Source organism: Delphinus delphis, chromosome 7 (assembly GCF_949987515.2).
Source record: "Delphinus delphis chromosome 7, mDelDel1.2, whole genome shotgun sequence".
Lineage (NCBI taxonomy): Eukaryota > Metazoa > Chordata > Mammalia > Artiodactyla > Delphinidae > Delphinus > Delphinus delphis.
Window position 1 is genome coordinate 15314302 of NC_082689.1, and position 26008 is coordinate 15340309.

Genomic DNA, 26008 nt, shown 5'->3' on the forward strand with positions numbered 1-26008 from the left:
TATTTCACTTGGTATAATGCCGTCAAGGTCCATCCATTTTGTCAAAAATGGCAGGATTTCATTCTTTTTAATGCCTAATATTCCACTGTGTATATATACGTCTTCTTTATCCATTCCTCCACTGATGGACACCTTAAGTTGTTTCCATATCTTGGCTATTATAAATAGTGCTGCAGTGAACATGGGGATGCACATATCTTTTTGAATTAGTGTTTTCATTTTCTTCAGATAAATATCCAGGAGTGGAACTGCTGAATTATATGTTAGTTCTATTCTCAATGTTTTGAGGAACTTCCATACTGTTTTCCATACTGGATGCACTGATTTACATCCACATCAATAGTGCACAAGGGTTCCCTTTTCTCCACATCCTTGTCAACACTGTTATTTCTTGTCTATTTGATAACTGTCATTCTAGCAGGTATGAGGAGATCTCTCATTGTGGTTTTGATTTGCAATTCCCTGATGAATGATGATGTAGAGCATTTTTTCACTCATCTGTTGGCCATCTGTATGTCTTTGGAAAAATATCTACTTGGATCTTCTGTCCATTTTTCAATCGGTTTTTGTGGTTGTGTTGTTTTTTGTTTTGTTTTGTTTCTGCTGTTCAGTTGTATCAGTTTATATATTCTGGATATTAGCCCCTTATCTGATAGATGATTTGCAAATATTTTCTCCCATTAAATAGGCTGCCTTTTTTGTTGATGTTTCCCTTGCTGTGCAAAAGTTTTTTAGTTTAATGTAGTCCCACCTGTTTATTTTTGCTTCTGCTGCTTTTGCTTTTGGTGGCAGATTCAAAAACTTATCACCAAGACCTGTCAAGGAGTTTACCACCTATGTTTTCTTCTAGGAGCTTTATGGCTTCAGGTCTTACACGCAAGTCTTTAATCCATTTTGAGTTAATTTTTGTTTACGGTATAAGATAGTGGGTCCAGTTTTATTCTTTTGCATGTGGCTGCCCCATTTCCCCATCACCGTCAATTATTAAAAGGAACTTCTTACTCAGAAACAAAAGAAAACTTCAACTTAATAAAAGCATATCAGAAACCAATAGCAAACATCAGACTCAAATTTCCATTAAAGTCAGGAATTAAGACAAGGAGGCCAGTTGTGACTATAATTATTTAACACTGTTAAAAAGGCTCTAGCCCTGTAGTCATCAGCCACATGGAGCTACTTAACACTTGAAGTGTGGCTTGTCCAAATTGAGATGTGCTCTAAATGTAAAATACGCATGGACTTGCAAAGACTTAGTAGGAAGAAAATGTAAAACATCTCGTTAATCATTTTTATACTGATTATATGCTGAATATACTGGATTAAATAAAATATATTAAAGTTACCTGTTTCTTCTTTACTTAAGATACCTACTAGAAATTTAAACTACTACAGATATGGTTCACATTTGTGGCTCTAATTGCATTTCTTGTGGACAGCACTGCAGTCTAGACAATGCAATGATGAAAAAAAGAAATGAGGAATAGGAATACTGGAAAAGGAGACACACAATAATCACTGTTTGCAGATAATTAATGTCTGACAAGAAAATCCAAAAGAATCATCTGAAAATTATCCAACCAGAGAGAAAGTTCATTAAGATATCTGGATACTAGGTAGACAACAAAAACCAATCATTTTCCTATACAGTAGTAATAACCAGTTAGAAAATAAAAAGGAAAAAGATTTTATATGTGTGTGTGTGTGTGTGTGTGTGTGTGTGTGTGTGTATATATATATATATATATATATCACTACTGATAGACACTAAAAGACTTGCATACATGGAAAGACAGACTAGGTCCCAGGTAGAAAGGATAACTATAACTCCACCAAAATTAACCTATAAACCAAATACAATCCCAATCAAAATCCTACTAGGACTTTGTCAATTCTGTATGGCTAGTTGATATACTAGTTCCAAGGTTTATCTAGAAGAAACATTTTAAGTTTAACTAAGAAAATTTGAAAACAAGAATACTTAGCCCATACCAGCCTATTAGATGCCAAAACTAACACTAACTGTTCTGGTACAGAATTGTAAAAACTAGAAATAGTCATGGGACATTTACACTTAATGATGGTGGCGTTTCAGATCAATGAGTGAAGGATAGATTATTCAATAAATTAAACAGCATCAAAGTAAAACCAGAATTGAGCCAATGGCTGAATGTGAGTCCTAGAAAGATGAGGAACACATCCCTGAAACAAACAATCAGCCTAGCAATACCTCTTCCACACTCCCATGTCCCAAAAAGGATTTGTTCCCAAGTCTTTTTTCTCATTATAAAACCATCTCCAGTGCTATCACGGTAGCCTACACAGCCCACACTGCCTGGCCTACAGCTCTGTTGGGAAGAGAAGCACTGGTTTCGTTTGAACTACGCCACTTCAGGCCCATCTCTACCCCAGCTGACTATGGCAAACACAGGCATCCACAGGGATCCAGGAGCCTATGACCAGTGAGGCCTGTAACGAAAGCACTGATGTGTTGGTTCACTAATATTCTCTCTAGAACCCGGAACTGGGATTGAATTAAAAGAATTTGATAGAATTAAAAGAAACTAAAAGGTCTGCCAAAGTAAACTCATTCTTTAAGATTCAGCTGAAGCCTCCATGTGAAGGCCTCCCTGGTCCCACAGACAAGCGCTAACTCAATCCCTCTGTGCCCCATTTCCACCCTCCACTCCTGCCTGACACACAGAGGCATGAAGGGGCAGAGAATAAGGAATCACAAGTAGCTTGAGATAGTTGTAACACAGGAAATTGAGGAAAGGTAGAAATGAAAATGGAATAGAGGAATATGTTGCAGAGACAGGTTTTAATAAGCAAGGCACTTGACCAAATTTGTTTTATTCAGAATGACTACCTGGGTCAACAAACAGAACAAACCACAAAAGATTCCCGGTATGTAGTCATTACAACAGCCCAAGCAAAGGATGATGAGGTCCAGGGTTTAGGGCAGTAGATACAGAAGTACGAGGACCAACTGGAGAGACTTTTCTGAGGTAATAGGATGTGGTGAGATGTGAAGATTCATCTTTGAAGATTAAAGTCAACACTTCTGGAATATTGGATGACTTGCGATAGATATGAGGAATACAGGAAGAAGAACAGATACATATGAGTACATGAGTATAGGGCAGGATATTAAGTCTGGGGAAATGGCCAGAAAAGATAGTCACAATATTGTCAGAAATACAAGACTGGGCTCCAGACAGAACTGAAGATGTAGATTTTAGAATCATCACTGACTCCAACCATGTTAGAGTTGAAACCATGGAATCCCTCAAAAATAGTACACTCGGTTATAAGGTAAAAGGATTAAAGACAGTTATTGTAAAAGCCAGCTAGAAGGGTAAAGAAACCAAGAGCATGTCCTAGAAGCCAAAGGCAGACATAAGGGTCAATGAGGGCACGGTCAAGAGTGTCAAAGGCTACAAGTGGTTATGATATTAAAGTACAACAAGCAGCTGGCCTGGCCCGAGACAATCCATCACACTTTCTTGCTTTCTTTATCACATAATTTTTAAATTATAACTATACCTATTACTCAACCAGTGAGCTACTCAAATGCATATCAAAAGCAAGTCTACTCTTTCAGAATTCCTGAGCTCCCACTAATAAGTGTACACTGGTCATTTTGATGTCAGGTTTTTGGCCTTCCAAAATTTTTCTGGTATTATGCTCAAATCTTTCAATTCGATTTAATGAACATTTACTGAGTATCTCATGTTCATTGTTGTGCTAGGTGACAGGGATGCAGAGGTGGATTCTAACAACAAATATGAGTATCTTCTATGTGCTGGGCACTGGACGTGCATCAGTAAATAACAAGTATCCCCATCCTCAGAGATGCTTACTTTCTACGTTAAACAGCTACTCTCCCTTAAAGGAGCCCAAAACAAGCACATTATGTTTTAGACTTATCTAAAAAGAAAAGAGAGCAAATACATTTATTTCATAAAGCAATTTGAAATTGAGAGCATGAAACACAAAACTGTAATTAATCATCTATAGTTAACAAGCCTGTCCTCTGGCATCATACAATATAAACAAACATTAAGTTAGCCAGCTCTCAGTTATCTGTGGGTAAACTACCCATGCATATCAAGAGCAATTCCCTAACACTGACTCACTTTTCTGGGTTATGTCCCACCCAAATTTCTACCATGTAATCTTCTAACACTGAGATAATGTAAGAATATACAGTTTAAAACTTTCACAAAGTAACTCAAATCATTACCCATGCCAGAATTTACTATGTCTACTATTTTTCAAATGAACTTGCAGAGACGTGCTCCCTAAATCTGATACCCTTCATTTCCCAGAGCCAAATAACCCAAGTTCTTCAACCCCATCCCCAATTCATCTATATATAATGCTGCCCCCAAACTAATAAGCCTCCAAGCATGGGCCTAGCTTTTATCTACTAGCTCATGGTCTCTAAACTTTAAGGATCACAACAAGCCCCTTTTGGTAAAACTGCTGGCATTCCAAACATGTGTACCTTTAACATTGTACATGTGTGTTATTGTTCTAGCATACGATAAACACCACAAATCATGCATCAAATATGGACATTTTTTTTTTAATTCTAACGTTTTCTTCCAGCACTGCAGAGATGACATGCACGCACACCCCGGAGCACACGTACGCTGCAAGACAGAGACCATCCTTATCTTAAAGAAATTGACGCTTGGAGGTAATCTGCTGTGGTTGCAAAACTAAAATGAGGTGGAGTCAGATTTGGGAATTCAAGTGCCAATGTAGTCGTAAAGCTCAAGCCCTGCATCGCTCCCCTCTATCACGCCCATCTCACTCCTTACACCTGGGGTCCCATGAGCTCCCCTCTCTGACCTCACACCTCACTCCCAACCAGCCACTACCTCTCACAACCCTCCCACCTCAAGATGTTGGAGAAAACAGGTATTCTTTTTATGCCTCAGAAAGTGATTTACAAATAAACATTTTGAATTTCTAAGGAGAATACTAGGCAGGAGAGTCTAAACAGGCATCAGGTTAGAAGTCAGGCCTAGTTTCAGAGTCAATGATGAATACAAATTCCTAGACTCTAACACACTAGCAATGTGGAAAGTTTCAGTACGAAAGGAAAATGACTTACGGAAGTATTGTGAATATGTAACAAGTAATAATTCCGTGTATTATGGTCCATGTGGTATAATTGCAATTAATGTCAAGTACAGTTCTAAGATTAATTCATTCTGGTTCATTCTGGTTTTCCATGGAACTAAAATTAACTCCTTACTTCATTTTAGAAAGAACTCCACTACCCCAAGCTTCCCCCAAACAGGAGGTAATAAGTTCAGAGATCAAGTCAGTTTCCAAAGAGAAGAGAAAGATTTCTGGTTGTTTTAATGTTACAGTAAAAAAAAAAAAAAAAAGCCAAAGTCAGGGTCCAGAATGAGGATCACTTCAATCCTGATGAAAGTAAAATAAGTAAAAATAAGAAATTTCTCTGGTTGAAGTAGGAATTTTTCATAATTCTGGCCAAAGTGATAACTGAGTATTTTATAACCTAGAAACAGCAATGCAGAAAAATGAACTGTTTTATGCCTACAATACTAATTTAGAAGATAATATTCTAAAGGTTACACCTATGCAGCAGCCAGTGTAGTTAGTATCTAATAAAATCCATACAATACCCCAGTGAATTACAAGTAGTAAACACATAAACAAACACAGAGGGGCAAACACACAAAGCTAACTGATAAAGTTTCAAAGAAGCCTAAGAAAGAAACGTGGCAGAAATAGAAAAAGTCCTAAACCAAGAAAAGGAAGAGGTGGAAAGGGAGGTAAAAGAAAAAGAGCACTGATGGAGAAGCAGCTCACAACAGCATTGAGCAAGGTTTACAGACAAGGAAACTGAGCTCCACAAAGGCTAAACGGCATGGGCAGTGCCACACTGACAGTCAAGCAGCAGGGTTAGAAACAACTCGGGCCAGACCCTGAATGCTCCTCCTGTAACAACTCAGAGCCCACATGGTTCTCTTCACTTGCTGGCTGCCCAGTGTCCCTTCCTATTCCTACTACCTTCCATACAGTCAAAAATCCGGATATAATTTTATAGTCAGTCCTCTATACCCACAGTTCCACATCCAGGGATTCAACCAACTCTGGATTGTGTAGTGCTGTAGTACACATTTAGTGGGGGGGGGGGGGGGGGGGTGTGGAAATCCACAAGTAAGTGGACCCGCACAGTTCAAACCCATGTTGTTCAGGGGTCAACTGTACTTCCTGAGTTGAAGGAATCAATAAATAAATGAGTCTTAGGCAAGGTCTTTAACTGTCTCTGTCCTCCAAATCTCTGGTGTTCTTGCTTCTCCGCAGGGATGTGACTTATCCTCACAGCTTCTCTAGTCCCCCGAAGAGGTGATTTCTCAATTTTATTTGTCAACCTTGCTCTTCCCCAACTGCCCTGGACATCCCCATTTGAGTTCCTCTACCTCAAACTCAACTATTTTTTCAAATCCAATCTTGCTCAGCTGACTCTTGGCTACCCTGGCCAACATGACCTCTCTGACCTCTCTGACCTCTGTACTGCTCACTCAACATTAACCACATCCTTTATGTATCTTGAACACTCTCATCCTTAGGGAATTAGTATTCCTTAGTCCCCTTTAAGTGATGTATGCTTTTTACTTATATGATGGGTTTGGTCACATGCTGGACTCAGAATACCTTGTTATTTCTTACCAAAAAACTGCTTCTGAAGGACAGAAAAAATCAAAATACAACAAAAACAAGAAACAAAGAAGCACAAGGAAACTTTTGGAGGTGATCAATATGCCTATTACCTTGATTGTGGAGATGGCTGCACAGGTGTATGCATGTCCAAACTCAAATTGTATACATTAAATATGTGCAGATTTTTATATATCAATGAAAGGACAGAGAAAGGAGGAAAGAGAAAAAAAAGAATAGAGAAGAAAGAAAAGAGGAAAAAAGAGAAGACAGAGGGAGGCAGAGAAATCACTAACAACTAACATATGGGTCAACCGTGTACCCTAAACTACTATCTGTCATCTCCCTCAATCCTTGTGATAGCCCTGCAAAGTAAGAACACCTTTATGTTACAGAAATTGAAATGGAAGGCTGAGAAAGGTTAAGGAATCAGATCAAATTTACACAGCAAGTTTTACCCACATATATGGCAATGATTCCTTCGCCACTCAACACAAAGTTGATGACCTAAAACAGTATATTTAGAAATGCTACCTGAACCATTATCGAGGTCATATTCAAAAGATGCTTAAAACTAATACGGAGATTCTTAAGTTACCCGACTGAGAAGTACACCATGTCAACCTACTTTCAAGGTGCTTTATAGACACTTCCAGAAAACTAAAGCACAAGGTAAGTCCTAAATTACTGACGTTAAAATATAACAAAATCTACTTAATGTCCCTCAGTTTACTATTTACAATATCTCTTCCCAATCTCCATTAACCAGAGGTTACAATACATTAGACATTTCCTTGAAGTGTATTTGTCTATGTAAGGATAACGCTGCTTCAAAAGGTAAGGCAATAACAAAAAGTGAGTGGATGAACTTAGAAAATACTGTATATTCTAAAAATAAATAAATTTAAAATAGTTAATATTTACTGAGTGCTGACTATGTGCCAGGAACTTATCTCATATAAATCCTGACAACAATATAGCGCAGATTTTCTTATTATCCGTTTTTTACAGAAGAAATTGAGGCACAGAGAGGTTAAATAAGCTGCTCAAGATCACATAACTAATAAGCCAGAATTCAATTCCAAGAAAACTTAACTCCAAGTCCATGTCCCTACCCACCAAAATTACAATGGAAGAAGGCACATTTTAGAGGAAAATTCTTAAACAAGCACTCAAATACAGAATTGGCTAAATCAAAAGTAGATTTATAAAAATTTCCCAAAAGGAAGGACACATGTGAATTATCCCTAAAGTCATTTATGGAATTTAAAATGAAACAATATTAGATATATATCTGCAAAATTATCTACTAAGAACAAAAAGGGAAATAAAAATGAAAGTAAAACAATTTTAAAGTAAATTAGCTAAACTGAGATGTACCCACAGTCATGAAACTCAACTGATGGAACCACATAGATTAAGTGATATTGATTGAAAAAAAAGGATGCTGCATAAGAATACATACAATGCCATCTATATCAAGTTTAAAAATACATAAAACAATACTGTACACTGTTTAGGGATACATCCATATATAGTAAAATTGCAGAGCAATGGATATGAATAACGAACACCAAATTCAGATTAGTGGTTAACTGGAGGATTTGGGGGAAGGAAGGGAGTTTCTTTAACTGGATTAAATAGTACGAAATATTTCTCAGACATACAGAAAGCAGGTCTCCTTTCTTTTTTTTTCTTAAGAAAGAAAAGGAAAAAAATGGAATTAGCAGATTACAGAACCCAAAATTGCTTTATATTCCTGATCCAAAAAATGCTAAAAGGGCAATGTTAATGATTCCTATGTAAGAATGTTAAAGGAGAATGTATCCTGATGTATTTACGTTCAAGTTCAGGAAGAAAGTTTTAGTTAAATTCTCTCAATTTAGTTTGTTACTACTCACATTCTCCTCTGTAAAAACAGGGCTTTTATTGGGCGGGGGGGGAGGTAAGTTATGTGTAATAAAAATAGATAAACTGTCATCACAGCTCCTTCCAAGTATAATCATGCCTTGAGAGGTACATATGAACTTCAAACCAAGCTGTCACCCCAGAGAGGAGGTGCAGCGCCTGGGCCTTGGACTCTGGAACCTCACTACCTGGGATGAGGTACAGCACACACTTGGGCAAATCACTTAAGCTCCCTGTGCCTCAATTTCCTCATGTGTGAAATAAGAATGATAAAAAAAAAAAAAAACTATCTCATAAAATTGAGAAGAAAATCAGAACAGCACCTGGCCAGAGGAAATACTGTAAAGGTACTGGCTATCATCTTTATTCCAAAGACCATTAGTATAGAAAAAGAAAAACCAGGCTTTGTATCAGAAAAATATTATCTAAGTGTGATTACTTTCCAAATTAAATGAAGGATAGAAAAGCTGACCATGACATGACAAACAAATGGGAAGCTTTTTATAACAAGATAAGGTTTTTATTTTTCTAACAACATTCCTTAGTATTGTTATACCACCTCCAATGTGTACATATCTGTGTACACACACACCTGGTACAGATTCAAGGTGAAACATTCTATTCCATCTCCCTTGTTCACTTAGCAAAAAGTCCAGTTTGTTGTAGAAAACTGGGCTACCACCTCCACCCCCTTTTTCCTGCCCTGTTCTGTCTGAGCTATACCAGAAAGGAGCTATGGTATACCTCCTGCCCTGAGCTATACCATACAGTAATGCATCTATTCTTATACCTTCTTCCCTTACACCATATAATGTTCACACTTTCCTTTCATGAATTCTGAGTTCTTCGAGAGCAGGGACGATCTCTTTTTTTTTCTTTTTCTAAATTATTTATTTATAAGTGAATTTTTTAATTTATTCTTCATTGCTGCATGGGCTTTCTCTAGTTGCAGCGAGCAGGGGCTACTCTTAGTTGCGGTGAGCGGACTTCTCCTTGTGGTGGCTCTCTTTGTTGTGGAGCACGGGTTCTAGGGGTGTGGGCTCAGTTGTTGTGGCTCGTGGGCTCTACAGCACAGGCTCAGCAGTTGTGGCGCACGGGCTTAGTTGTTCCACGGCATGTGGGATCTTCCCAGACCAGGGCTCGAACCCACATCCCCTGCACTGGCAGGCGGATTCTTAACCACTGTGCCGCCAGAGAAGCCCAGGGACGATCTCTTAATCATTTTCAAATTCCCAGTGTCTTGCAAGATACATACTAAAGAAATACATGAGCAAATAAATCATTGCCCCTATATATCCTCGTAATATCTTCACAAACAAATAGGGAACTATAGTTGGAGGCAATTTATCCAAAACATTGGTTACTTAGGTATCTTCAGTTCAAAATAAAAATTAGCAGATCCATTAAGCCCACTGAATCATCCAATAATTCTTTACTCCTCCAAATGGGCAACATGAGAAGTAAACATATTTCAGTAAAAACAGCAGTTAACATTTTAAATAAAAAGAGTTTAGGCATTTAAAATGTCAGGAAGACAGAAGCAGTGCGAAAACTATTAAAAAACTAAAAATAGCACGTAAGGAAGAAATCACAAGATTTAATGTTTATATTGTCCCCTTCTTCAGAAAAGAAATAAACTATAATCAGAAGTCAGATGAAAGTATATACCATATTAAGGTGGATAAAAATCGAGATTAAGTCACATGTTAAATCAATTTCACACAATGCTTTGTAGTGAGGTTTTCTAAAAAGACTATGTCATGAGTCAGCAAAAACTGGGCTGATTTTTAGGAATTCAACAGTTCTTGGCAATTTTCTGGAAATTGCTCAGGGCTCCATAATATGGTACTGACTCCTGTCAGGTGGTTACAGGCCCATCTTCTGTTACTATAGAAGAGGTGTCCCTCCTCCCAGCTAAGGCACAGGGCTCACGTGCTTTGGATCCCATGCCCTCCCATCTTCTCACGAACTTTGCACAAACAAGTAACACTTTTCTCATCTATATTCGACCTCCCCCTCTCAACAGACACCCTCCCTTCAGCATTTAAATATGCTAAAAATCAGAACTCGCGGAAGCAGTTTCCGATTCTTGCTGTCTCCATTTTCCCCATCTTCTACTTACTTCTGCTCCCCATCCTACCCCTACCACCACATCAGTATCTCCTGCCAAGGTCACCCATGACCTCCCAGTTGCTAAATACAACAGATGGTACTCAATTTTCCTCACAGGGGCGTTCCACAGTATTGACAGCTTCCCCCTTGGCAGCAGGGACACCTGCTTCTGGCGGTCCTCTCACCTCCCTGGCCACTACTCCTGTTTCCTTTGCAAGCTCAGCCTCCTATACCCAGCTCCATCCCTGGCCTCTTCCTGTTCTCTTTCTAGTCTCTCCACTGGCAATCTCTACACTGATAGCGTCAAAATGGTAAATGAGTAATCACTCAACATCTCCTTCTCCCAACCCATATACTACTATTAATCACCAGGTCTGGCAATTTTGCCTCTAAATCTCCATTTTCTCAATATTTCTGCTAATGATATAAGGCTCTTAAGAGGATCAAATAAGCTAAAATGATAGTACTTTAAAAAGGAAAAAAAACTTTAATCTGAGTATTAGTATTCACTAAATTGAAATCTCCTCGAAAGCAACGACTTTACAAGTTCATCTTTTTATTTATTCCACATTGTACACCTAGCACGGTACTTTGCATGCAGACGGCATTCAGTAAATGTACTGCAATGAACTATTTGTATTGGCTTAATACATGTTCAACTGAAATAGTCACACATTTAATGGCTTATATTTCCCAAATCATGTCATCATTTGTCTCCTAAGAGGTGAGAATTTTAAGCTAAATCACTCTATAAAGTGTAAACTACACCGGATACTTCCGATAATTATAATACTACTTATCTAAAGTTAGAAAAAACTGCCTAGCTTTCCTGAAAACATCCAAATCCCATCCTCAGGTCCAAATCTCACATAAGTTTCTTGCTTCCCAACTGTTCATCTGAAAGGGGAAAGTTTAAGTATTACAGGAATATTGGAGCTTTAAGTACCCTAAAGGCAGGGAGAATGACTTCCTGAAAAAATTCCCTCTCACTTTCATATCTTGCAATGTGAGCTGGAGTGACATTCTGAGTAGAAACAGACATTGAAATTAAAAGAATATTGTTGCTTAAAAGTTCTCTAACTCTTGCTTTATGTACATTTAATTACAGCCTCAGAATGCAAGATGGTCATCTAGTAATATCTCACCATATCAATTAAAAAATCTCCCCAAAAGAAAATACAGTCTCTTCAAAAAGTGGTGTTGGGAAAGCTAGACAGCTACATGTAAAACAACCAAATCTGAACATTCCCTCAAACCATATACAAAAACAAACTCCAAATGGTTTAAAGATCTGAATATAAAACACGACACCATAAAACTCCTAGAAGAGAACATAGGCAAAACATTCTTTGACGTAAATCGTAGCAATATTTTCTTAAATCAGTCTCCCAAGGGAAATGAAATAAAAGCAAAAATAAACAAATGAGACCTAATCAAACTTAAAAGTTTTGCACAGCAAAAGAAACCATAAACAAAATGAAAAGACGACCTACGAGAGAAATATCTGCAAATGATGTGATTGACAAAGAGTTAATATTCCAACTATACAAACAGCTCATACAACTCAATATCAAAAAAAACTCAAACCACCCAATCAGAAAATGGGCAGAAGTCCTAAACAGACATTTCTCCAAAGAAGACATACAGATGGCTAACAGGCACATGAAAAGATCCTCAACATCACTAATTATTAAAGAACATACAAATCCAAACAAACCACAATGAGGTATCACCTCACACCTGTCAGAATGGCTACTATCAAAAGTCTACATATAATAAATGCTGAACGAGAAAAGGGAACCCTCCTACACTGTTGGTGGGAATGTAATTTGGTGTAGCCACTATGGGAAACAGTATTCAGGTACTTTAAAAGACTAAAAATAGAATCACCATATGATCCAGTAATTCCACTCCAGAAAGGATGAAAAGTCTAATTCAAAATGAACATTTGGGTACATGTATATTAGCAGCACTATTTACAATGGCCAAGACATGGAAGCAACACAAGTGCCCATCAACAGACAATTGGCTTAAGAAGATGTGATGTGTATATGCGTGTGTGTGTGTGTGTGTGTTTATAGTATTACTCAGCCATAAAAAAGAATGAAATATTGCCATTTGCAGCAACATGGATGGACCTAGAGAATATTAAGCTTAGTGAAAAAAGTCAGACAGAAAAAGACAAATACTATATGATATCACTTGTATGTGGAATCTAAAAAATAATACAAATGAATATATATACAAAACAGAAACAGACTCACAGACACAGAAAACAAACATGGTCACCAAAGGGGAGAGGGAGGAGGGGAGGGACAAATTAGTAGTACCGGATTAACAGATACAAACTACTATACGTAAAATAGATAAGCAACAAGGATGTACTGTATAACACAGGGAATTATACCCAATATCTTGTAATAACCTATAATGGAATATAATCTGTCAAAGAAAAAGAAAGAGAAATAAGTAAAATTAAATAAAAGTAATTTGAGAGGTAAAGAGATGCCAGTGAGGGCTTCCCTGGTGCCGCAGTGGTTGAGAGTCCGCCTGCCGATGCAGGGGACACAGGTTCATGCCCCGGTCCAGGAGGATCCCACATGCCACGGAGCGGCTGGGCCCATGAGCTATGGCCACTGAGCCTGCGTGTCCGGAGTCTGTGCTCCGCAACAGGAGAGGCCACGACAGTGAGAGGCCCGCATACCACCAAAAAAAAAGAGATGCCAGTGAAAATGTTCCCTTTCCAGATCCTGAATTTTAAGTCTGATCAATTTTCTTTCTACCGTACTGATACTGGGCAATCTTAATTTAAACAAAACTGGAATCGCTGGAAAATGACATATAGTTTATTTTACATATTCATATATTTATTTTCTTAGTGTTCCATACCACTCTTACAAATTATTAGAAGTAAACTCATAAAAGGTAAATTTTAAAATTAGTATTTAATATTAGAGAAGACTAAAATAACATGAATGCAAAATGCCAGCTGGTATCATGGACTCAATCCTGGAACAGAAAAAAGGGCATTAGTGGAAAAACTGGTGATTTCTGAATAAAGTCTATAGTTAAGAGGATAATATCAATATTAATTTCTTGTTTTGACAAATGAACCAAGGTTATGTGACACGTTAATATAAGAGCAGGGGAGCTGGGTTATGGTATACAGGAATATTCCATATTTGCAACTTTTATGTGAATCTCAAATCATCCCAAAATAAAAAGTTTAAAAAAATATATATAGTACCCAGTCTAGTCAACAAGCACTACTGGTCACCAACCATCTAAGGGGAAAAACAAAAAAGCCTCCCTAGACTAGGTTTCCATCTAAATCACAATCCTCTATATAATATTTGTTCACACACTACTTGTCCTTCATTACACATTACACATATAATTTGTAATTATATATTATTTGTATGAGATTTGCTTCGTTTGTTTCCTCCGTAAAGGCAAAGCTCACATCAGTTCTGTTCACTGCTGCATTCTTAGCACTTTACATGGTGCCTGACATAGAATAGGAATTAAAGGCTCTAAGTGAGCAATTAATTGAAAGAGGAATGGTTAATTTAAGCAGAACCAGACAGCAGAGGAGCACATAAGCAATGAGAAAAATGTTGGGGCTTTAAGATCTGACTTCCCAAACCAGACAGGGATTGCTCCTTCCCATCCCTCCTTCCTTCCTTCTTTCCTTCAAGGACATGACTCAGAATATTTCAGCTTTAAATCAACCAGCGCAAACATCTTACAAACCCAGTAACTGAGACCCAAAGACACTAGGTGACCCATACATCCAGTGGATCTCTGCTCTACACCCAACACTGCCCTCCTACAGAAGCAACTCTTTCTGTAGAAAAAGAGAGAAACCAGGAAAAGTCTAAAGGGAAAATGCCAGAGTGACTAAAGAAGCCTTACTCATTCCTAAGGGTGAGAAGTGCATGGGGAGACGCCAGAACACAAAAGAAAAGAATAAAGTCTGTGCGGCACACTCCTGTGTCACACCTCCTCCGCCCTGTAATAACCTACTAATACACTTTCAGGAGCACCTCAGCAGCACCCCTCAACTCTGGGAACTAATCTGGGGAAACAAAAAAGGTAATCATCAAACTACAGCTCTCCTGGCCACTCAAACAAAAATCCACAGTGACAACTCTTCAGCCAGCCACCAAGGAGCGGCAGCATACTATAGTGCTTAGATGTGAAAGCTCTGGATTTTCAGACAGGCGGATCTGAATCCCAGCTTCTCCTCTTACTTGCTGTGATCTGGGGGCAAGTTAATATATCCAAACGGCAGTTTCTCCAGCTGTAAAATGGGAATAACCGCCACCCTAGTGGGTTGTTAACAGTTTCAGAGATACTATACAGAAAGCTCTTAGCACAACGCCTGCAATGTTATAAAGGCTCAATAAGTGTCAGCTGTTTGTCATCTTATTCGGCTATAATCACTTTCACGAGGCCTATTCTCTCTCTAACGTCCATATAATTTCAAAGACGTTGTTCTACCCTATTTTTGAAGGGCCATATACACAATAGCTTCGAGCACATTTTCTAAATCCAGCCTGGACAAACCAGTTCTATGTCTCTGGGCCTCAGGTTCCTCATCTGTGAAACGGGCCGGATCATCCCTACCCCACTGGGCTGCTGGTAGTGAGCACTCTCTCAGTGTTACACATTCCACTACTGCTGTATAATTAAAACGCACCTAGGGAAAATAAACCTTCAACTCCCAACCCCAAAACAACAGTATTCATCCCCGCCCCATCACCACCGGTCGTGGCCTGAACAAATACCAAAGTCGACCCATCTCACACCCCCAATTTCTCCTCACACCCCGCAGCAACCCACCCCCCCAGTGTGGGTTTCCGAAACCGCAGGGCTCAGTTTCCTCCCAGCGACGGCGTCAGAGCCGGGCTAGTGAAAGCTGCCAATCCCCCAGGTCACCCCGCCCCCAAAGCGCCGGGAGAGACCCCGCGCAGCCTTCCTCCCCCGAACAGCGCGGCCGCCCGGGCTGCGGTTCCCCCAGCTCACGTGGGCCCTTCGGCCCGGGCGCCACCTCACCCGCTTCCCGGACCCCACGGGCGCGCCTCCCACATACGCCGCGAGCCGGCCCCAGAGCCCGCACCGCCAGCACGCACACCCTCGGCGCCGGGCTCGGCGGCCACGTCGAGGAGCCGGGGCCTCCAGGCCGGCCGCGTCCCTCCCCCAGTCCCGGGCTGCCCTCGGGCCCAGCCCGGCCGCACGCGGAGGCCCCGCCGCCAACACGGCCCCGCCGCTCCCACCACAGGCGCTGCACTCACCGCGACGCCGGAGCTCCGGTTGCTCCGGCCCATGCAGGCCTGGCTGTGCCCCCAGAGCATTCACGCCCCGGGCCGCCTCCTGGGGACCCTGACGCAGCCTCCGCGAGTCGCACTGCGAGAGGGCGGCGGTCGGCTGCCCGGTCAGCTGCCGCGCCGACTCTTCTCAGCCCCAGCACTCGCAACAAGCGCAGCACAGCGCCCCAGCGCCTGCAGACCAGCGTCTGTTGAGCCGAACCGCCCAGGACGCGCGCCCCCGGCCGGCGCTCGTTGCATATGCAGAGAGGCAGCAGCCCATTGGCCCGCGGGCGGTGGCGCGTGCGGGGCTGGGCCTATCGAATTCCGGCCGGGAGCGCGGCGCGGGCGGCCGGGGGCGGGGCGGGGTTACTATGGGTCATTCGCCCGAGCCGGGGCGGACGGGACCCAGCCGCAGCCGGCGCGGGGCGGGGACAGGTCGGCGGGGAGGGACGGGACCACTGCGGCCGGGGGAGGGGAGGGGAGCCAGTCTGTGCGGCCACGACATGGGCGGAGATGGGGCGGGGCCGGCCGGGTCTGCAGGAGGGCAGTTCCTGGGGTAAAAGACCACCGCCTTGTCTCCCGAAAAAAGAACTAGAAAACGCAGATATTGCTGTAATGCATAAATCTTAATATAGGTCAGGGAAAAAAAATGCGCGTTATTATTTTCATTCTTAATTGGATTACTTGTTTCGTTCTTGCACAAATGTGTCAGATTTTGTAAAATAAAATGATTTTTGGAAATGTCTGAAGCGAGAGGGTCTCAAAAATTCAAAGCATGTTTCTTTATTGTCTCTTGTTTTGGCCTTACCGAACCCAGCAAATAACCCATCTCCCCTCAGTGCACTCACTGCTTATACCAGATTGATATTTGTTTTCAAATGATAAAGTTGACCCCAAATTATTGTCTTTGGACGTTCTTTTTATGAAGCTAAAAGTGTTCCTGTATTTTAAAGTTTGCCATTATATTTCACTTTAGACACTACAAAAAGGAAAAAAACATAGAGTGCAGGTAGACTGCCTTACTGCAAGCAAACGAACCAAAACACAAACGACTAAAACAACAAGTACAATACACTGTAAGAAAGATGGCTTTCACTACCCAAGCAGCAGTGGGATTGAGCTTTTTCTTTCTTTAATCCAACATATTATTTAGTTGGTCTGTGGACAAAGTTACAACATTAAGTCAGATTTGATACCACAGGAAATAAAACATTTGGAGGGGTTTATTTTGTTTTGAAGTAATGAAGGAGCTAGAAATAGCTACTTGAATAGTAAACCTCGATGCTATGCAAAACTTGGCTTTAAGTAGGTGAAAGGTGACGTTCATGAGCCAGCCTCAGGCTAAAGCAGGGGCTCACTTCCCAAGAGAATCTCAAAATCCGTGAAGCTGCCTGAACTTGAGCTGGGTGGAGTGATGAGGCTGAGAGCAAAGAAATCTCACTCACCTTGGGCCCCAGGCCAGTTTAACTACCTAAAGGAAAGGATACCTGATTCAGGCAACCTGCTCTTCTGCTAGAAAAATAGGTTAATTTGCTCGCTAATCTTTCGAAGTGCTGTCAAAGGTTAACATCCTGAAGATAAATAGAATGCAGAATTTCTTATCTGAAAAGACTGCCACCATTCTGCATGCTGAGGGAAGTATACCTTAAAAGTGGTAGTTCCAGAACCAGGAAAAGCCTCTAGCAAAATAAGTAATTTACAAGGGAGGAATCTTTTTTTCCATCAATAAGCATAAAGCAGACTAGTAGAATTCCAGCAACATCTTAACATCTTCATTATCTCGTTCTGTACGTGTGTGTGTATGATATATATATTTTAAAGGAAAATACTCCTTGGACTCAAAATTCTAAATTCCCATCTTGTTTGCTTAGGGTAAACAGAAATGTAATGTTTCCAGTCTCTAAGATGTTCTGTTTTTAAAATAAAATAATATATGCACAGTTGCTTTTCTTTTATTCAGGATTTCAGTATATTTTTACTTAGAGCTTTTGAGGGAATTACGGAATTTGGCTGCATTTCCCTTCTTTTTAGAAAAACTCAATTCAGAAACTATAATGGCCAACTGAATGAAAACATCCAACAGTTCCTTTTACAGTTTTGTTATTTCTCCCAATTACAGGGCTATTGAGAGGAGATATGTTTGTAATTTTCATGAATACCTAATGATCTGTCTCATGTGAAGGGTCATAGAAATAGTTTGTGCTTCTATAGCAAACTCTATACTACTAGCATTTTCCATAATCATTATAAGGTAAAACCAGGACCAGCTGATGTTTAAAAGTTTAACAGAAACTTTTTGTTCTTTCATTTCTGGTGGATTGGGAAGGGAAGACCGTGACTGAGGTAGCATACTATACTATATTTTTGAGTTAAGATGGCGCTGGCCTCAAGGAGCAGAACATCCAACAAAAACCAACTTAAATTACGTCATTTATTTACCTCCCTTAAAGATAACTCAAGAGGCAGGACAAGTGCACGATTGGTCCAGGGACTCTGCTAGGTCACTGAGGACCTCAGCTTTTACATCTTTCACTCTGGCTTTATCCTTAGACCATGATAGTCACAGATGGACGCCACAGTTTCAAGTGTCACATGAAGACACAACAGCATCTGGCCAAAGAATAGGGCCTAAATGCCGCTTCTTATCAAGGAGGAAACCCTTTCTCAGAAAGCTAACAACTGACCGCTCCTCAAGTCCTAGTGGCCGGATTGGGTCACGTCATTTCCTAGCTGCAAGAGAAACCAGGAGATGCCAGCGTTTTTGGCCTTTCTAGTGGAAGGTGGACACCATCAACACAGAAGCAGCCATGGGAAGGAATAAATGTGGGAAGCCCAATTCAGAAGTGTCCACCGTGGGTATCACTGGAAATTACTCACCTCTGACTAGAAGTGGCTCAAACAATAAAACCATCTGTTATCTCACTTAAAAGGTCCAGAGGAAGGCAATTCTAGGGTTTCTTCAAAGGGCTCACTGGTGTCATCAGAACCCAGCTCCTTCTATCTCTTTACTCTGCCATTCTCAGTCTTCATGTTCTGTCTCTTCCTGGTTACAGAGTGGCTGCAACTGCTCCAAACGTTATCTTTTCACAATACTACATCCAAAGCCAGAAGGGGAAATTGGCTTCTCCGACATGTCAGTGTGTGTTTATTATGGCACTGCATCTTCCCAAGGTGTATTCAGCCCACTTCCCCTAAACCAATCACTAGCAAATGAAAATACCCTGATAAGCTTAGCTCAATCATAGATCATCCACTAGGGCTGGGAGAGGATGTTCTAGCAACTGGGGACACAGCATCATTTGACCTTTGGTTCAAAGCCTATGCCATATCTTGAAGCACAGGGCCCCACCCCAAAAGAGCATCATCTACAAGCTGGCTCCTTAGCTGGGCCTTTAAGAGACCTTTAAGAGTTCTATCAGGCCGCATGTATATGGTAATATCCATGGATCCTATAGTCACATGCCCATTGCTGCTACTGTGCAGGAAAATGAGTTTCTTGGTTGCAGATCAGTGTTAACGCAAGATTCCATGAAGGCAAAGCCGATACTCTGTGGGGCCTCAGGTTGTAGTGCTAGCAAGACTTAGTAGGCAGGATTGGCAGAACTGTGCCTGGGTTATGTATCAGCCCCAATAGGGACAAATTACTGCCTTACACTCTGGTAGGGAGAAAGCCCTGAGATGGAGATTCACAGGCGCCATCAGCAAATCCTGGACGTGCGAATGCTGAGGGGATATGTTCAGGGCATCAGCAGAATCTGCTACAGGTGGACACTCAACAGTGTCTGCCATTATCATTTTGTTTTAAAAAAAAAAAGAAACTGGAGTGTATTTTAAAAAATTTTCCAATTACTGAATTTCAAGGAAAGAATCAGGAGAATTCTAAGAGATCTTGTATATCCAAATCCTGCAGTCCTTCTAGAAAGTTCTTTGCAACACAGGTATCAACTTTAGGAGGGATGCACATGTTGATCATGGGGTGAGACATCACAGCGGGACACCCTCTCATCCACTGTTCCAGTACATTGAGACTCTCAACCTCAATGTCTTTCAATGACACCGGATTCCATAAACACTCTAGCAATGTGTTCTTTCTTCAATTTAAGGTAATTTAATTTTGTTCCACTTTAGTGATTAAGAACCGACCCGCCTCCTTTTAGTAACCCTTCATATTAATGAAATACTTTAAACTCCACTTTTACTTTTTCTTTTCCAGGCTAGACTATCTTTTTTATTTTAACTCTTTTCCAAATGACCTATCGTCTATCCCTTTAGTCATTTTTATTATTTTTCTCCTTTCTTCGTCATCTGGAGGATGAAATAGAATACCTAAACTTTAACAAGGGCCTGACAATTGTAAAACATATTGAAAGAATCCATTCCAAGTCCTTACCTGTCAGAATTCCATTAAAATAGCCTAAAATTAATTGGCTTTTTAAAGTAACCACACATACTTTTTCATTCCTGGTTCATTTTGATTAATGATAACTTCCAATTAAGGCAGTGAACATTAATTAGCTATGCATACTTACGTGTCTAAAAGTCTCTTCAAATCCACTGTTGGGCTTGTTTGCTGTTTTATGTATTAGTCTCTGAATACTTAGCTTTTTATATTATTTTTATTAAACCTCTGTAATTCATCAATTCATATAACTCTCCTATCCATTTTATATCTGTAAAAAAACTCTGAATTCAGGCAGTTATATTAAACTCTCCAGAATAGTTGATTTTCTATTATTTTTCAAAGATGTACTGGAACAGAGACTCAATATATTTGATTAAAAAGAGATAACCTAGAGTATCAGCTAGAATTAATTTTGGCTGCATGTACCTGAGAATGCAAAATAATAGTGGCTAGACCATGCAAAGGTGTATATTCTACATAAAAGGAGTAGGGAACGAGGTAGTCCAAGGCTAGAACAACAATTCCATGAAATCATCAGGGACCCAAGATGCTTCTCTCTTTCTGCTCTGCTATTCTCAGTGTGTGGATTCTTCATATGTGACCATATTCAAGGTCCATATTCGAGGACCATATTCAAGGTCCATATTCAAGGTCATAAAATAGCTGCTAGAGCTCCAGCCATTACAACCACACGCTGGCATTAAGAAGGAAGAAAGGGGGCTTCCCTGGTGGTGCAGTGGTTAAGAATCCGCCTGCCAATGCAGGGGACGTTGGTTCAAGCACTGGTCTGGGAAGATCTCACATGCCACGGAGCAACTAAGCCCATGTGCCACAACTACTGAGCCTGAGCTCTAGAGCCCGCGTGCCACAACTACTGAAGCCCACGCACCTAGAGCCCGTGCTCTGCAACAAGGGAAGCCTCCACAATGAGAAGTCCGCGCACCACAGTGAAGAGTAGCCCCCACTCACCGCAACTAAAGAAAGCCCTCGCACAGCAACGAAGACCCAACACAGCCAAAAATAAATAAATAAAATAAATTTTTTTTAAAAACCCTTAAGAACATCATAAGCTTTAAAAAAAAAAAAGAAAGAAGGATGTAAAAGGCAATAGAGAGTTTTAGGCAATACAAACTGTTCTATATTTTTCTGATAAAGAGCCTTCCTATAGTTGTGAAATAAGTAAATAACCCCTAAGACTTCTTGGGAACTGTCTTAATTCCTTTTAGCATTCCTTACTGAACTTACTTCTCACTCCCTGCATCCTTTTTGTTTCTTTTCTCTGGACCTGCTATAATTTCTCTCCATCATTATAAAGTATTTGGAAACCAAACCTGGATTCAATGCTCTAATTAACTGAACATTAATTCAACAGATATTTAAGTGCCACCAGAGGACAGGTACTGTGCTAGATGTCACAAATATAGCACTTATCGAGACAGAAATGGTCCTGACCTTCAAGAAGCTTATGCTCTAAATCATTATAATAAATAAATAAAAAGATAGTTCCAGAGTTGGAGGTGCTCTTCGGACATTTAAACAGGATAACTAGGAGAAAAGAGGAACAAAGACAATTTTGGATAGGGAGGTCAGGGGAGACAACTCTGAGAGGTGACATTTAAGCCCTAGTGAGGAACCGGCTGATATTTTTGGCAGGAAAATAATTTTGTGACTCTAGAGAGCCTCTCCCAGAAACTAGAAATATATTCTCGTATCACATGGACTTGACCTGGCATTTTTAGAAATCCTGCCCAGTTTGCAGAATCCATAAATATTACAACAAGGAACACAGTCCTATCACCCAAACGTCCATTATATCTTGCTTTGTCATTTAAGGCATTTAACTCAATGTCAAGTGCTCTGGGAAGATCCCAAGCAAAATTACTTGTCCCATTCTATCTGCGTTGTTCGTGCTATTGTTTTATCAGTTAGGTCTCCTTGGGATACAAGCAATAGAAAATGCAAATTAAACTTGCTTAAGCAATTGGAGTTTAATGGCTTACAAATTAAAGGGTGTACATCGGCCTTCAGGGACAGCTTGATACAGAGCTCAAAAGGATCAGAAAGAGTAGTTTTGACCCTCTCCATTCCTCAGATCTACTCCTTGGTGACAGTGTTTGCTTCATCCTGGCTTCCCCACCCCCAGGGCATGAAGAGGGCTGGAGGTTATGGAGACTCCTCTCCCACTGGAAATTCCAACTCTCCTCCCAGAAATTTCATTTCCTCTTGAGGCATTATGTCTCTCCTTGCTCAATTTATGTCCCCAACAGTATACTCTGTCTGTCCAGACCTGGCTCACCGGCTCCAGCCTGGGATCCAAGGATGGAGATCAGCAATTCACATCTCAGAAGCATGAGGGAAAGTGTTGGGAGGTGGGTGTAGATGTCCCACAGGAAAATCAGAGCGTGTTACTGGTAGAAAGGTGAAAGGAAACAAAAGCACCATATTGCACTACCGTGAGCTTAGTGCTTCTTGTGCTGTATTAGGTCAATTGTGTTTCTCTCTTTCTCAAACCCCATGATGAACTGTTTGAGAAGAAGAACCACATCTTCATCTATTTATTCCATAAGGTCTACCCAATGTGCTGATAGATATAATACCTGCACCAAGTGAGCTCAACACACATTTGCTGAATTCAACTATTGAGTACGGTACACACATGTGTGAGTGTAGAGGAGTACATATACCAGTGATGGTATTTGCAGTACATTTAAATCTCTCACAAGACATCAAACTATTTTTTAAAAGTTTGACTGAGAAACTGTCCTCACACTACATTTATTTCAGTTCTTGCTTCTGTGATATTTAGTTTATCTTAATAGTCATTCTTTCTGCAGCCAGTTCATTCCTATATATTTTTTCCTCAATCATATATTTCAATCCACATTTAATTTACCATTTTGTAAGTCTTCAAATCTAGTCTACTCAAAGTGTTCTCCATGGAAGGCAGCATCAGTGTCACCTGGTTGCTTGTAAAAAATGCAGAATCTCAGGCCCCACCCCAGACCTACTTGAACCACATCTGCATTTTAACAAGATTTTCCGAGGATTCATAGAAAACCATAAAATTTGAGAATCACTAGTCTCCTGCTCCAGATTAGCACCATCCACTGAGGATGTAATAGGAACCACATATGTAATTTAAAATTTTCTGGTAACCACATTAAAAAGTACAAAGAAAACAAGCCAAATTAATTTTAGTAGTATACTTTATGTAACTCTATCTCAAGTATTATCATTTCAACTTGTAATCAATATAAAAAATAATTAATCAGATGTTCTTTGGGGTTACTCTTTCTAACCTGGTGTTTATTTTGTACTTACAGTACATCTCAGTTTGGACTAACCACCTTTCAAGTGCCTGGATAGCCACCTATGGTTAGCAGCTACTGCAGTTGGTGAAACCACATAACTCAGATTGGGACTTGGTCTTTTAACTGACATCACACACCTGGTCTCAGGACTTAAGGAAGCTCACGTTCTTAATGTCTCATGGCAGAAAGAATTCAGTGAGAGACAAAGTGATAGGTAAGAAGTAGATTTAGAGAGAAACACATTCCAGAGAGTGTAGGCCATCTCAGAGGTGAGAGGCCCCGAAATATGGCATGGTTAGTTTTTATGGGCTGGGTAATTTCATAGGCTAATGAGTGAGAGGGTTACCCCAACTCTTCCAGGGGAAGGGGTGGGGATTTCCAGGACTTGGGCTACCTCCCACTTTTTGTCCTTTTATGGTTAGCCTCAGAACTGTCACTGTGCTGGTGGGTGTGTCATTTAGATGCTAATATGTTACAATGAGCGTATGATGAGGCTCAAGGTCTAGTGGAAGTCGAATCTTCTGCCATCTTGGACCTCGTTGGTTCTAACCAGTTTTTGTCATGTCCTATGGCTACGTCATTCTTTTAAAGGTTGTGCCCTGCCTCCTTCCTTCCTGTTTCATTGGCACAGCATTGGACCGTAAGATGCATGAAAACAACAGACCATGTCATTTCACTCTCCACTGTAACCCAGTGCCCAGTACAGTGCCTGACGGGTAGCAGACACTCAATAAATGTTTGTTGACTTAATATGTTTGAGTGGAGAGAGATTTAAAATATTTAACCAGCACAGCAAAAGTACTGACCAAACAAAATCAAGACAGAACCAGGATGTAAACTATCAGTAGTGCCACATTAGAAAGAAATAGCATAATAACGGCCTAGAATACAGTCATCCCTCAGTATCTGCGGGGATTGGTTCCAGCAGCCCCTATGGACACCAAAATCCAAGGATACTCAAGTGCCTTATATAAAATGGCGTAGTATAATGAATACAGTCAGTCCTCAGTGTCCGAGATTGGTTGAACCCACAGAAGTGAAACCTACAGATACTGAGGGCCAACTGTATGGGAACTGGTCCAATCCCTTCACATCTCAAATGGAACATGGGATACAGACAGGTGGGTGATGTATGCTTAGTCACACTTTTTTTTTATTACGTACACTAGGATTAGACGATCAGGTTTTAACTTCCAACCCAGAGAGGCTTCCACTGCATCCATTCATTCAGTGAGCACCTACTGTATGCAAAAGCATCATGCTGGACCCAGTGGGGGAAGAGACATAAAGAAGAATGATATTCACGCACTTCCAAGAAAACCAATTAAGATCATTTTCATTTTCAATGGAATGGAAACACAACTCAAACTAATTGGCACGAAGAACAGCATTTATTCAGTCATATCATTGAAATTCTACAGGTAGAGTTGGCTTCTGGGGCAGCTTCCTCCAGACTCATGTGTCCTCAGTTCTTCTGCCTCTCCGGAACTGTCTTCCTTCATGGGTTGACTTCATCCTCCACGGCTACCCCAGCCCTAAGCAGCTCTTCCTCAAATCACCAAATCAAGCCCAGAAAGAACGACTATATTTTTCAGAAATCCTGGGAACATCATCTTGCATCGCATTGGCCATGATTGGATTAATTGCCATTGCTACCTCTACAACAGCCCTTACGTGTTGGGAGATAAAACATTCTGGCTCAAGTTAGTCATGGCCCATCCCCAGAGCTGAGAGTGTGGTCAGCAATGTTAGGCAGCATGTAGGCTTAGAGTGAGGAAGGGCTTTGAGTAAACGTGCTTCAGACGAGGGGAGAGCAAGCTGGTGTGCAAAACACAATAACATCTGCCCCAGGACCTGTGTTTTTTCATTTCACTCTCCCACTTTTGAGAAGGTAAAAATTAATCGGGAATACCCTCCTCTCCACTCTCTTCCTTCTCTCCCCTCCAGTTTTCCATCCTTTCTTTTCCTCTTTTCACTCTCTTAAAGGTAGAAGCATCAGGTGGACAGAATTTAGAATTATGGTCAAAGTCAAAACAGAGAAGTCATTTTGGTTTTTCTCTGTTGCTCCTTCAGCTCTTGAAAACCTTTATCATTTGTATTTATCTTGGTAAACACAGTTTTTAGTCTAGAAATTTTTAATGAAGTAAGGCCATGCCATAACAGCCAATTAAAAAAAATACTGGGGAAGATTGTTTACTTGCATCTTGCTAGTTTATTTTTATTTATGCTGAATTTCTAATGATCTTGTAAACACTTCTAGG

General features: G+C 40.5%; 1 protein-coding gene across 2 annotated transcripts in view; it reads right to left on the reverse strand.

Annotated features, from left to right (window-relative positions):
* Nucleotides 1–16237, reverse strand: part of ACSL3 (acyl-CoA synthetase long chain family member 3) — an 82508-nt gene extending 66271 nt beyond the window's left edge. For both annotated transcript variants that reach the window (XM_060016037.1, XM_060016038.1), the window contains exon 1: nucleotides 16020–16237. The gene's annotated coding sequence lies outside the window, so the exon portion shown is untranslated. The remainder of the gene's footprint in view (nucleotides 1–16019) is intronic.
* Between the last annotated feature and the right edge of the window lie 9771 nt (nucleotides 16238–26008).